The 13,225-nt window shown below is 71.1% G+C and overlaps 6 non-coding genes across 6 annotated transcripts; all 6 read right to left on the reverse strand.

Annotated features, from left to right (window-relative positions):
• Positions 1–674: 674 nt before the first annotated feature.
• Positions 675–793, reverse strand: LOC133240770 (5S ribosomal RNA). Its single transcript, XR_009734370.1, has one exon. It is a non-coding gene; the product is annotated as a 5S ribosomal RNA (ribosomal RNA).
• Positions 794–2,804: 2,011 nt separating this feature from the next.
• On the reverse strand, positions 2,805–2,923 carry LOC133240771 (5S ribosomal RNA). Its single transcript, XR_009734371.1, has one exon. It is a non-coding gene; the product is annotated as a 5S ribosomal RNA (ribosomal RNA).
• Positions 2,924–4,928: 2,005 nt separating this feature from the next.
• Positions 4,929–5,047, reverse strand: LOC133240773 (5S ribosomal RNA). The gene has a single exon (XR_009734373.1). It is a non-coding gene; the product is annotated as a 5S ribosomal RNA (ribosomal RNA).
• A 2,009-nt stretch (positions 5,048–7,056) lies between these two features.
• LOC133240774 (5S ribosomal RNA) lies at positions 7,057–7,175 on the reverse strand. The gene has a single exon (XR_009734374.1). It is a non-coding gene; the product is annotated as a 5S ribosomal RNA (ribosomal RNA).
• A 2,004-nt stretch (positions 7,176–9,179) lies between these two features.
• On the reverse strand, positions 9,180–9,298 carry LOC133240775 (5S ribosomal RNA). The gene has a single exon (XR_009734375.1). It is a non-coding gene; the product is annotated as a 5S ribosomal RNA (ribosomal RNA).
• A 2,010-nt stretch (positions 9,299–11,308) lies between these two features.
• LOC133240777 (5S ribosomal RNA) lies at positions 11,309–11,427 on the reverse strand. The gene has a single exon (XR_009734376.1). It is a non-coding gene; the product is annotated as a 5S ribosomal RNA (ribosomal RNA).
• Positions 11,428–13,225: the final 1,798 nt, after the last annotated feature.

The raw sequence follows: 13,225 nt of genomic DNA on the forward strand, positions 1-13,225 counted from the left end.
TGTGTGAGTGTGTCGGTGGGCGACGGTGGGGTCTGGTCGACTGGGGGCCGGGGGGAACCCAGAATGGAGGGGACAGGGTGTGGCGGCCGGGGGTTTGGAAGTCTGTGTGGTCCTCTTGCTGTCTGTCTCTCTCTCTCCCTCTTTCTCCGTCTCCCTTACCCGTGGTCTCCGGCTCTCGACCTTTCTCGGCGGCGGTGGGGGGGTGTGTGTGTGTGCGTGACTGTTTTGTGTGTGTGTGTGTGAGTGTTGTGCGCGCGCGCCTGCGGGAGACCCAGCGGTTGCCTGCGAGGATGCGTCGAGGGGTGGGGCTGGGGACGGGCCGGGGGCTGCGGCTGCGGCGGGGGCTGGGGCCGGGGCCCCGCCCAGAAGTGCCTGAGGCCTGCCAAGGGAGCCCCAGACAGAGAGCACCCCCTCCACCCGCGCCCTCGCCGGTCCTCTGGTTTCCTGGAAGCCGAATGCGGAGGGGCTCGCGGGCCGCCCGGAGGCAACCCAGGTCTGCAGCGGGAGTCGGGGCCCCGGCCACCCACCCCGGGAGGGGCTGGAAGGCAGGCGACCGCTCTGAGCGCGGTGGGGTGCGAGGGGCCAGCGGCAGGTGGGGCTTGCGGGGGTGGGGGGCGGGCGCTAAAGGAGAGGGGAGGCAAAAGCAAAAAAAAGCAAAAAAAAAAGAAAAGAAAAGCCTACAGCACCCGGTATTCCCAGGCGGTCTCCCATCCAAGTACTAACCAGGCCCGACCCTGCTTAGCTTCCGAGATCAGACGAGATCGGGCGCGTTCAGGGTGGTATGGCCGTAGACGGGGCGGCTGCCGCCGGGCGCCCTAAGAGCCCTGCGCTGCGCCTGCCTTTCGCTCCGACCTGCCGCTCGGCCCAGCCGGCCGCAGCTCTCCACGGAGCGCGCGCTGCACTTGAGCTGCACGACCCGCGACCGGAGTCCCGGCGGCCGTGTGGCCGGCCGACGCCGCTCCGCCCCCCGCACACCGCCACCCCCGGCCAGCACCCGCCTGGCCCGGCCCGGGGACCACGGGGCTTCCGGGACCCGGGACCCTGGACCCGGAGCAGCCGGCCCGGCATGCCTGCGGCGGATCGGGCGTGGGGTGGGGTGGGGTGGGGTGAGGGGCGCGGAGGGGTGAGGCGGGGCGGAGGTCTTGGCGCTCTCCCACCCTGGGACCCTCCAGGCCCGGCCCCGCTCGGAGGCCGCCGCCCCCCTCCGCCACCTCTCCCCCCTCCCCGCCCCGCCTCCCCTCCCCCCCCCCCCCCCACCCCACCAAGGCCTTCGCTGCTCAGGGCCACGTGGCCCCGGAGCTCTCTGGCTTCGGGGCCCGCTGGGGCCCGCGGTCCTCTGAGCCTCCCGCGGGCCTGTGCGCAGCCCAGCCGTGGCCCTGAGCGCCCATCCTGCCCGGCACCTGCCCGGTGCCCAAAGCCACCTGGAGCCACCAGCGCGGTGAACCAAGAGCTCGTCCGCCCCGCCCCTTCGCCCTCCCGAGGCCCCCCTTGCCCCCACGCCGCCCTCCAAGCACAGGACCTTCCGGAGGGAGCAGACGAGCGACATGCAGGCACACGGACAGACACACAGACACTCGCAGGCACCCACGCCACGGGAGACAGCCGGCCGGCGCAAGCGCGGCAGCCAGGGCCACAGCCATAGCACCCGTGGGAGGCCGGGGGTCAGGAGAGACAGAGACAGAAAGAGATGAAGGTTCAGAGACACACTCCCAAGACGGCGCGAGGCAGATGCAGACAGACAGACAGACAGACAGACAGACACGAGCGCGCAGGCACACACGGGGAGGGAGAGACAGAGAGAGGGAGACACCGAGCGACTGACAGAGAGACGGAGAACGGGAGACGGACAGGGGACAGGGGATGGCATCCGCTCCGAGATAGACACACTGGCACAGACCGTGACACACCTCAGAGAGAGGCCGTGCGGCAGAAGCAGCTTCCCTAAGGGAGGGGGCGTCAGCCTTGGGCCGGCGGGCCCCGGCTGGACGCAGTGCCCTGGGGCTGGCAATCACCCGTGGGGACCCCCGGACTTCCTCGCATCCGAGGTCTCAAAGGTCCCCTTCGGCTTGGCCACCTACGGCGAGACCCAGCCCCCGCCCCCAGGCCAGAGGGTGAGTGCGGGAGAGTGTGTGTGTGAGTGTGTCGGTGGGCGACGGTGGGGTCTGGTCGACTGGGGGCCGGGGGGAACCCAGAATGGAGGGGACAGGGTGTGGCGGCCGGGGGTTTGGAAGTCTGTGTGGTCCTCTTGCTGTCTGTCTCTCTCTCTCCCTCTTTCTCCGTCTCCCTTACCCGTGGTCTCCGGCTCTCGACCTTTCTCGGCGGCGGTGGGGGGGTGTGTGTGTGTGCGTGACTGTTTTGTGTGTGTGTGTGTGAGTGTTGTGCGCGCGCGCCTGCGGGAGACCCAGCGGTTGCCTGCGAGGATGCGTCGAGGGGTGGGGCTGGGGACGGGCCGGGGGCTGCGGCTGCGGCGGGGGCTGGGGCCGGGGCCCCGCCCAGAAGTGCCTGAGGCCTGCCAAGGGAGCCCCAGACAGAGAGCACCCCCTCCACCCGCGCCCTCGCCGGTCCTCTGGTTTCCTGGAAGCCGAATGCGGAGGGGCTCGCGGGCCGCCCGGAGGCAACCCAGGTCTGCAGCGGGAGTCGGGGCCCCGGCCACCCACCCCGGGAGGGGCTGGAAGGCAGGCGACCGCTCTGAGCGCGGTGGGGTGCGAGGGGCCAGCGGCAGGTGGGGCTTGCGGGGGTGGGGGGCGGGCGCTAAAGGAGAGGGGAGGCAAAAGCAAAAAAAAGCAAAAAAAAAAGAAAAGAAAAGCCTACAGCACCCGGTATTCCCAGGCGGTCTCCCATCCAAGTACTAACCAGGCCCGACCCTGCTTAGCTTCCGAGATCAGACGAGATCGGGCGCGTTCAGGGTGGTATGGCCGTAGACGGGGCGGCTGCCGCCGGGCGCCCTAAGAGCCCTGCGCTGCGCCTGCCTTTCGCTCCGACCTGCCGCTCGGCCCAGCCGGCCGCAGCTCTCCACGGAGCGCGCGCTGCACTTGAGCTGCACGACCCGCGACCGGAGTCCCGGCGGCCGTGTGGCCGGCCGACGCCGCTCCGCCCCCCGCACACCGCCACCCCCGGCCAGCACCCGCCTGGCCCGGCCCGGGGACCACGGGGCTTCCGGGACCCGGGACCCTGGACCCGGAGCAGCCGGCCCGGCATGCCTGCGGCGGATCGGGCGTGGGGTGGGGTGGGGTGGGGTGAGGGGCGCGGAGGGGTGAGGCGGGGCGGAGGTCTTGGCGCTCTCCCACCCTGGGACCCTCCAGGCCCGGCCCCGCTCGGAGGCCGCCGCCCCCTCCGCCACCTCTCCCCCCCCCCCGCCCCGCCCCCCCCCCCCCCCCCCCACCCCACCAAGGCCTTCGCTGCTCAGGGCCACGTGGCCCCGGAGCTCTCTGGCTTCGGGGCCCGCTGGGGCCCGCGGTCCTCTGAGCCTCCCGCGGGCCTGTGCGCAGCCCAGCCGTGGCCCTGAGCGCCCATCCTGCCCGGCACCTGCCCGGTGCCCAAAGCCACCTGGAGCCACCAGCGCGGTGAACCAAGAGCTCGTCCGCCCCGCCCCTTCGCCCTCCCGAGGCCCCCCTTGCCCCCACGCCGCCCTCCAAGCACAGGACCTTCCGGAGGGAGCAGACGAGCGACATGCAGGCACACGGACAGACACACAGACACTCGCAGGCACCCACGCCACGGGAGACAGCCGGCCGGCGCAAGCGCGGCAGCCAGGGCCACAGCCATAGCACCCGTGGGAGGCCGGGGGTCAGGAGAGACAGAGACAGAAAGAGATGAAGGTTCAGAGACACACTCCCAAGACGGCGCGAGGCAGATGCAGACAGACAGACAGACAGACAGACAGACACGAGCGCGCAGGCACACACGGGGAGGGAGAGACAGAGAGAGGGAGACACCGAGCGACTGACAGAGAGACGGAGAACGGGAGACGGACAGGGGACAGGGGATGGCATCCGCTCCGAGATAGACACACTGGCACAGACCGTGACACACCTCAGAGAGAGGCCGTGCGGCAGAAGCAGCTTCCCTAAGGGAGGGGGCGTCAGCCTTGGGCCGGCGGGCCCCGGCTGGACGCAGTGCCCTGGGGCTGGCAATCACCCGTGGGGACCCCCGGACTTCCTCGCATCCGAGGTCTCAAAGGTCCCCTTCGGCTTGGCCACCTACGGCGAGACCCAGCCCCCGCCCCCAGGCCAGAGGGTGAGTGCGGGAGAGTGTGTGTGTGAGTGTGTCGGTGGGCGACGGTGGGGTCTGGTCGACTGGGGGCCGGGGGAACCCAGAATGGAGGGGACAGGGTGTGGCGGCCGGGGGTTTGGAAGTCTGTGTGGTCCTCTTGCTGTCTGTCTCTCTCTCTCCCTCTTTCTCCGTCTCCCTTACCCGTGGTCTCCGGCTCTCGACCTTTCTCGGCGGCGGTGGGGGGGTGTGTGTGTGTGCGTGACTGTTTTGTGTGTGTGTGTGTGAGTGTTGTGCGCGCGCGCCTGCGGGAGACCCAGCGGTTGCCTGCGAGGATGCGTCGAGGGGTGGGGCTGGGGACGGGCCGGGGGCTGCGGCTGCGGCGGGGGCTGGGGCCGGGGCCCCGCCCAGAAGTGCCTGAGGCCTGCCAAGGGAGCCCCAGACAGAGAGCACCCCCTCCACCCGCGCCCTCGCCGGTCCTCTGGTTTCCTGGAAGCCGAATGCGGAGGGGCTCGCGGGCCGCCCGGAGGCAACCCAGGTCTGCAGCGGGAGTCGGGGCCCCGGCCACCCACCCCGGGAGGGGCTGGAAGGCAGGCGACCGCTCTGAGCGCGGTGGGGTGCGAGGGGCCAGCGGCAGGTGGGGCTTGCGGGGGTGGGGGGCGGGCGCTAAAGGAGAGGGGAGGCAAAAGCAAAAAAAAGCAAAAAAAAAAGAAAAGAAAAGCCTACAGCACCCGGTATTCCCAGGCGGTCTCCCATCCAAGTACTAACCAGGCCCGACCCTGCTTAGCTTCCGAGATCAGACGAGATCGGGCGCGTTCAGGGTGGTATGGCCGTAGACGGGGCGGCTGCCGCCGGGCGCCCTAAGAGCCCTGCGCTGCGCCTGCCTTTCGCTCCGACCTGCCGCTCGGCCCAGCCGGCCGCAGCTCTCCACGGAGCGCGCGCTGCACTTGAGCTGCACGACCCGCGACCGGAGTCCCGGCGGCCGTGTGGCCGGCCGACGCCGCTCCGCCCCCCGCACACCGCCACCCCCGGCCAGCACCCGCCTGGCCCGGCCCGGGGACCACGGGGCTTCCGGGACCCGGGACCCTGGACCCGGAGCAGCCGGCCCGGCATGCCTGCGGCGGATCGGGCGTGGGGTGGGGTGGGGTGGGGTGAGGGGCGCGGAGGGGTGAGGCGGGGCGGAGGTCTTGGCGCTCTCCCACCCTGGGACCCTCCAGGCCCGGCCCCGCTCGGAGGCCGCCGCCCCCCTCCGCCACCTCTCCCCCCTCCCCGCCCCGCCTCCCCTCCCCCCCCCCCCCCCACCCCACCAAGGCCTTCGCTGCTCAGGGCCACGTGGCCCCGGAGCTCTCTGGCTTCGGGGCCCGCTGGGGCCCGCGGTCCTCTGAGCCTCCCGCGGGCCTGTGCGCAGCCCAGCCGTGGCCCTGAGCGCCCATCCTGCCCGGCACCTGCCCGGTGCCCAAAGCCACCTGGAGCCACCAGCGCGGTGAACCAAGAGCTCGTCCGCCCCGCCCCTTCGCCCTCCCGAGGCCCCCCTTGCCCCCACGCCGCCCTCCAAGCACAGGACCTTCCGGAGGGAGCAGACGAGCGACATGCAGGCACACGGACAGACACACAGACACTCGCAGGCACCCACGCCACGGGAGACAGCCGGCCGGCGCAAGCGCGGCAGCCAGGGCCACAGCCATAGCACCCGTGGGAGGCCGGGGGTCAGGAGAGACAGAGACAGAAAGAGATGAAGGTTCAGAGACACACTCCCAAGACGGCGCGAGGCAGATGCAGACAGACAGACAGACAGACAGACAGACACGAGCGCGCAGGCACACACGGGGAGGGAGAGACAGAGAGAGGGAGACACCGAGCGACTGACAGAGAGACGGAGAACGGGAGACGGACAGGGGACAGGGGATGGCATCCGCTCCGAGATAGACACACTGGCACAGACCGTGACACACCTCAGAGAGAGGCCGTGCGGCAGAAGCAGCTTCCCTAAGGGAGGGGGCGTCAGCCTTGGGCCGGCGGGCCCCGGCTGGACGCAGTGCCCTGGGGCTGGCAATCACCCGTGGGGACCCCCGGACTTCCTCGCATCCGAGGTCTCAAAGGTCCCCTTCGGCTTGGCCACCTACGGCGAGACCCAGCCCCCGCCCCAGGCCAGAGGGTGAGTGCGGGAGAGTGTGTGTGTGAGTGTGTCGGTGGGCGACGGTGGGGTCTGGTCGACTGGGGGCCGGGGGGAACCCAGAATGGAGGGGACAGGGTGTGGCGGCCGGGGGTTTGGAAGTCTGTGTGGTCCTCTTGCTGTCTGTCTCTCTCTCTCCCTCTTTCTCCGTCTCCCTTACCCGTGGTCTCCGGCTCTCGACCTTTCTCGGCGGCGGTGGGGGGGTGTGTGTGTGTGCGTGACTGTTTTGTGTGTGTGTGTGTGAGTGTTGTGCGCGCGCGCCTGCGGGAGACCCAGCGGTTGCCTGCGAGGATGCGTCGAGGGGTGGGGCTGGGGACGGGCCGGGGGCTGCGGCTGCGGCGGGGGCTGGGGCCGGGGCCCCGCCCAGAAGTGCCTGAGGCCTGCCAAGGGAGCCCCAGACAGAGAGCACCCCCTCCACCCGCGCCCTCGCCGGTCCTCTGGTTTCCTGGAAGCCGAATGCGGAGGGGCTCGCGGGCCGCCCGGAGGCAACCCAGGTCTGCAGCGGGAGTCGGGGCCCCGGCCACCCACCCCGGGAGGGGCTGGAAGGCAGGCGACCGCTCTGAGCGCGGTGGGGTGCGAGGGGCCAGCGGCAGGTGGGGCTTGCGGGGGTGGGGGGCGGGCGCTAAAGGAGAGGGGAGGCAAAAGCAAAAAAAAGCAAAAAAAAAGAAAAGAAAAGCCTACAGCACCCGGTATTCCCAGGCGGTCTCCCATCCAAGTACTAACCAGGCCCGACCCTGCTTAGCTTCCGAGATCAGACGAGATCGGGCGCGTTCAGGGTGGTATGGCCGTAGACGGGGCGGCTGCCGCCGGGCGCCCTAAGAGCCCTGCGCTGCGCCTGCCTTTCGCTCCGACCTGCCGCTCGGCCCAGCCGGCCGCAGCTCTCCACGGAGCGCGCGCTGCACTTGAGCTGCACGACCCGCGACCGGAGTCCCGGCGGCCGTGTGGCCGGCCGACGCCGCTCCGCCCCCCGCACACCGCCACCCCCGGCCAGCACCCGCCTGGCCCGGCCCGGGGACCACGGGGCTTCCGGGACCCGGGACCCTGGACCCGGAGCAGCCGGCCCGGCATGCCTGCGGCGGATCGGGCGTGGGGTGGGGTGGGGTGGGGTGAGGGGCGCGGAGGGGTGAGGCGGGGCGGAGGTCTTGGCGCTCTCCCACCCTGGGACCCTCCAGGCCCGGCCCCGCTCGGAGGCCGCCGCCCCCTCCGCCACCTCTCCCCCTCCCCGCCCCGCCTCCCCTCCCCCCTCGCCCCCCCACCCCACCAAGGCCTTCGCTGCTCAGGGCCACGTGGCCCCGGAGCTCTCTGGCTTCGGGGCCCGCTGGGGCCCGCGGTCCTCTGAGCCTCCCGCGGGCCTGTGCGCAGCCCAGCCGTGGCCCTGAGCGCCCATCCTGCCCGGCACCTGCCCGGTGCCCAAAGCCACCTGGAGCCACCAGCGCGGTGAACCAAGAGCTCGTCCGCCCCGCCCCTTCGCCCTCCCGAGGCCCCCCTTGCCCCCACGCCGCCCTCCAAGCACAGGACCTTCCGGAGGGAGCAGACGAGCGACATGCAGGCACACGGACAGACACACAGACACTCGCAGGCACCCACGCCACGGGAGACAGCCGGCCGGCGCAAGCGCGGCAGCCAGGGCCACAGCCATAGCACCCGTGGGAGGCCGGGGGTCAGGAGAGACAGAGACAGAAAGAGATGAAGGTTCAGAGACACACTCCCAAGACGGCGCGAGGCAGATGCAGACAGACAGACAGACAGACAGACAGACACGAGCGCGCAGGCACACACGGGGAGGGAGAGACAGAGAGAGGGAGACACCGAGCGACTGACAGAGAGACGGAGAACGGGAGACGGACAGGGGACAGGGGATGGCATCCGCTCCGAGATAGACACACTGGCACAGACCGTGACACACCTCAGAGAGAGGCCGTGCGGCAGAAGCAGCTTCCCTAAGGGAGGGGGCGTCAGCCTTGGGCCGGCGGGCCCCGGCTGGACGCAGTGCCCTGGGGCTGGCAATCACCCGTGGGGACCCCCGGACTTCCTCGCATCCGAGGTCTCAAAGGTCCCCTTCGGCTTGGCCACCTACGGCGAGACCCAGCCCCCGCCCCCAGGCCAGAGGGTGAGTGCGGGAGAGTGTGTGTGTGAGTGTGTCGGTGGGCGACGGTGGGGTCTGGTCGACTGGGGGCCGGGGGAACCCAGAATGGAGGGGACAGGGTGTGGCGGCCGGGGGTTTGGAAGTCTGTGTGGTCCTCTTGCTGTCTGTCTCTCTCTCTCCCTCTTTCTCCGTCTCCCTTACCCGTGGTCTCCGGCTCTCGACCTTTCTCGGCGGCGGTGGGGGGGTGTGTGTGTGTGCGTGACTGTTTTGTGTGTGTGTGTGTGAGTGTTGTGCGCGCGCGCCTGCGGGAGACCCAGCGGTTGCCTGCGAGGATGCGTCGAGGGGTGGGGCTGGGGACGGGCCGGGGGCTGCGGCTGCGGCGGGGGCTGGGGCCGGGGCCCCGCCCAGAAGTGCCTGAGGCCTGCCAAGGGAGCCCCAGACAGAGAGCACCCCCTCCACCCGCGCCCTCGCCGGTCCTCTGGTTTCCTGGAAGCCGAATGCGGAGGGGCTCGCGGGCCGCCCGGAGGCAACCCAGGTCTGCAGCGGGAGTCGGGGCCCCGGCCACCCACCCCGGGAGGGGCTGGAAGGCAGGCGACCGCTCTGAGCGCGGTGGGGTGCGAGGGGCCAGCGGCAGGTGGGGCTTGCGGGGGTGGGGGGCGGGCGCTAAAGGAGAGGGGAGGCAAAAGCAAAAAAAAAAAAAAAGAAAAGAAAAGCCTACAGCACCCGGTATTCCCAGGCGGTCTCCCATCCAAGTACTAACCAGGCCCGACCCTGCTTAGCTTCCGAGATCAGACGAGATCGGGCGCGTTCAGGGTGGTATGGCCGTAGACGGGGCGGCTGCCGCCGGGCGCCCTAAGAGCCCTGCGCTGCGCCTGCCTTTCGCTCCGACCTGCCGCTCGGCCCAGCCGGCCGCAGCTCTCCACGGAGCGCGCGCTGCACTTGAGCTGCACGACCCGCGACCGGAGTCCCGGCGGCCGTGTGGCCGGCCGACGCCGCTCCGCCCCCCGCACACCGCCACCCCCGGCCAGCACCCGCCTGGCCCGGCCCGGGGACCACGGGGCTTCCGGGACCCGGGACCCTGGACCCGGAGCAGCCGGCCCGGCATGCCTGCGGCGGATCGGGCGTGGGGTGGGGTGGGGTGGGGTGAGGGGCGCGGAGGGGTGAGGCGGGGCGGAGGTCTTGGCGCTCTCCCACCCTGGGACCCTCCAGGCCCGGCCCCGCTCGGAGGCCGCCGCCCCCTCCGCCACCTCTCCCCCTCCCCGCCCCGCCTCCCCTCCCCCCTCGCCCCCCCACCCCACCAAGGCCTTCGCTGCTCAGGGCCACGTGGCCCCGGAGCTCTCTGGCTTCGGGGCCCGCTGGGGCCCGCGGTCCTCTGAGCCTCCCGCGGGCCTGTGCGCAGCCCAGCCGTGGCCCTGAGCGCCCATCCTGCCCGGCACCTGCCCGGTGCCCAAAGCCACCTGGAGCCACCAGCGCGGTGAACCAAGAGCTCGTCCGCCCCGCCCCTTCGCCCTCCCGAGGCCCCCCTTGCCCCCACGCCGCCCTCCAAGCACAGGACCTTCCGGAGGGAGCAGACGAGCGACATGCAGGCACACGGACAGACACACAGACACTCGCAGGCACCCACGCCACGGGAGACAGCCGGCCGGCGCAAGCGCGGCAGCCAGGGCCACAGCCATAGCACCCGTGGGAGGCCGGGGGTCAGGAGAGACAGAGACAGAAAGAGATGAAGGTTCAGAGACACACTCCCAAGACGGCGCGAGGCAGATGCAGACAGACAGACAGACAGACAGACAGACACGAGCGCGCAGGCACACACGGGGAGGGAGAGACAGAGAGAGGGAGACACCGAGCGACTGACAGAGAGACGGAGAACGGGAGACGGACAGGGGACAGGGGATGGCATCCGCTCCGAGATAGACACACTGGCACAGACCGTGACACACCTCAGAGAGAGGCCGTGCGGCAGAAGCAGCTTCCCTAAGGGAGGGGGCGTCAGCCTTGGGCCGGCGGGCCCCGGCTGGACGCAGTGCCCTGGGGCTGGCAATCACCCGTGGGGACCCCCGGACTTCCTCGCATCCGAGGTCTCAAAGGTCCCCTTCGGCTTGGCCACCTACGGCGAGACCCAGCCCCCGCCCCCAGGCCAGAGGGTGAGTGCGGGAGAGTGTGTGTGTGAGTGTGTCGGTGGGCGACGGTGGGGTCTGGTCGACTGGGGGCCGGGGGAACCCAGAATGGAGGGGACAGGGTGTGGCGGCCGGGGGTTTGGAAGTCTGTGTGGTCCTCTTGCTGTCTGTCTCTCTCTCTCCCTCTTTCTCCGTCTCCCTTACCCGTGGTCTCCGGCTCTCGACCTTTCTCGGCGGCGGTGGGGGGGTGTGTGTGTGTGCGTGACTGTTTTGTGTGTGTGTGTGTGTGAGTGTTGTGCGCGCGCGCCTGCGGGAGACCCAGCGGTTGCCTGCGAGGATGCGTCGAGGGGTGGGGCTGGGGACGGGCCGGGGGCTGCGGCTGCGGCGGGGGCTGGGGCCGGGGCCCCGCCCAGAAGTGCCTGAGGCCTGCCAAGGGAGCCCCAGACAGAGAGCACCCCCTCCACCCGCGCCCTCGCCGGTCCTCTGGTTTCCTGGAAGCCGAATGCGGAGGGGCTCGCGGGCCGCCCGGAGGCAACCCAGGTCTGCAGCGGGAGTCGGGGCCCCGGCCACCCACCCCGGGAGGGGCTGGAAGGCAGGCGACCGCTCTGAGCGCGGTGGGGTGCGAGGGGCCAGCGGCAGGTGGGGCTTGCGGGGGTGGGGGGCGGGCGCTAAAGGAGAGGGGAGGCAAAAGCAAAAAAAAGCAAAAAAAAAGAAAAGAAAAGCCTACAGCACCCGGTATTCCCAGGCGGTCTCCCATCCAAGTACTAACCAGGCCCGACCCTGCTTAGCTTCCGAGATCAGACGAGATCGGGCGCGTTCAGGGTGGTATGGCCGTAGACGGGGCGGCTGCCGCCGGGCGCCCTAAGAGCCCTGCGCTGCGCCTGCCTTTCGCTCCGACCTGCCGCTCGGCCCAGCCGGCCGCAGCTCTCCACGGAGCGCGCGCTGCACTTGAGCTGCACGACCCGCGACCGGAGTCCCGGCGGCCGTGTGGCCGGCCGACGCCGCTCCGCCCCCCGCACACCGCCACCCCCGGCCAGCACCCGCCTGGCCCGGCCCGGGGACCACGGGGCTTCCGGGACCCGGGACCCTGGACCCGGAGCAGCCGGCCCGGCATGCCTGCGGCGGATCGGGCGTGGGGTGGGGTGGGGTGGGGTGAGGGGCGCGGAGGGGTGAGGCGGGGCGGAGGTCTTGGCGCTCTCCCACCCTGGGACCCTCCAGGCCCGGCCCCGCTCGGAGGCCGCCGCCCCCTCCGCCACCTCTCCCCCTCCCCGCCCCGCCTCCCCTCCCCCCTCCCCCCCACCCCACCAAGGCCTTCGCTGCTCAGGGCCACGTGGCCCCGGAGCTCTCTGGCTTCGGGGCCCGCTGGGGCCCGCGGTCCTCTGAGCCTCCCGCGGGCCTGTGCGCAGCCCAGCCGTGGCCCTGAGCGCCCATCCTGCCCGGCACCTGCCCGGTGCCCAAAGCCACCTGGAGCCACCAGCGCGGTGAACCAAGAGCTCGTCCGCCCCGCCCCTTCGCCCTCCCGAGGCCCCCCTTGCCCCCACGCCGCCCTCCAAGCACAGGACCTTCCGGAGGGAGCAGACGAGCGACATGCAGGCACACGGACAGACACACAGACACTCGCAGGCACCCACGCCACGGGAGACAGCCGGCCGGCGCAAGCGCGGCAGCCAGGGCCACAGCCATAGCACCCGTGGGAGGCCGGGGGTCAGGAGAGACAGAGACAGAAAGAGATGAAGGTTCAGAGACACACTCCCAAGACGGCGCGAGGCAGATGCAGACAGACAGACAGACAGACAGACAGACACGAGCGCGCAGGCACACACGGGGAGGGAGAGACAGAGAGAGGGAGACACCGAGCGACTGACAGAGAGACGGAGAACGGGAGACGGACAGGGGACAGGGGATGGCATCCGCTCCGAGATAGACACACTGGCACAGACCGTGACACACCTCAGAGAGAGGCCGTGCGGCAGAAGCAGCTTCCCTAAGGGAGGGGGCGTCAGCCTTGGGCCGGCGGGCCCCGGCTGGACGCAGTGCCCTGGGGCTGGCAATCACCCGTGGGGACCCCCGGACTTCCTCGCATCCGAGGTCTCAAAGGTCCCCTTCGGCTTGGCCACCTACGGCGAGACCCAGCCCCCGCCCCCAGGCCAGAGGGTGAGTGCGGGAGAGTGTGTGTGTGAGTGTGTCGGTGGGCGACGGTGGGGTCTGGTCGACTGGGGGCCGGGGGAACCCAGAATGGAGGGGACAGGGTGTGGCGGCCGGGGGTTTGGAAGTCTGTGTGGTCCTCTTGCTGTCTGTCTCTCTCTCTCCCTCTTTCTCCGTCTCCCTTACCCGTGGTCTCCGGCTCTCGACCTTTCTCGGCGGCGGTGGGGGGTGTGTGTGTGTGCGTGACTGTTTTGTGTGTGTGTGTGTGAGTGTTGTGCGCGCGCGCCTGCGGGAGACCCAGCGGTTGCCTGCGAGGATGCGTCGAGGGGTGGGGCTGGGGACGGGCCGGGGGCTGCGGCTGCGGCGGGGGCTGGGGCCGGGGCCCCGCCCAGAAGTGCCTGAGGCCTGCCAAGGGAGCCCCAGACAGAGAGCACCCCCTCCACCCGCGCCCTCGCCGGTCCTCTGGTTTCCTGGAAGCCGAATGCGGAGGGG

This window comes from Bos javanicus, chromosome 28 (assembly GCF_032452875.1).
Source record: "Bos javanicus breed banteng chromosome 28, ARS-OSU_banteng_1.0, whole genome shotgun sequence".
Classification (NCBI taxonomy): Eukaryota; Metazoa; Chordata; class Mammalia; order Artiodactyla; family Bovidae; genus Bos; species Bos javanicus.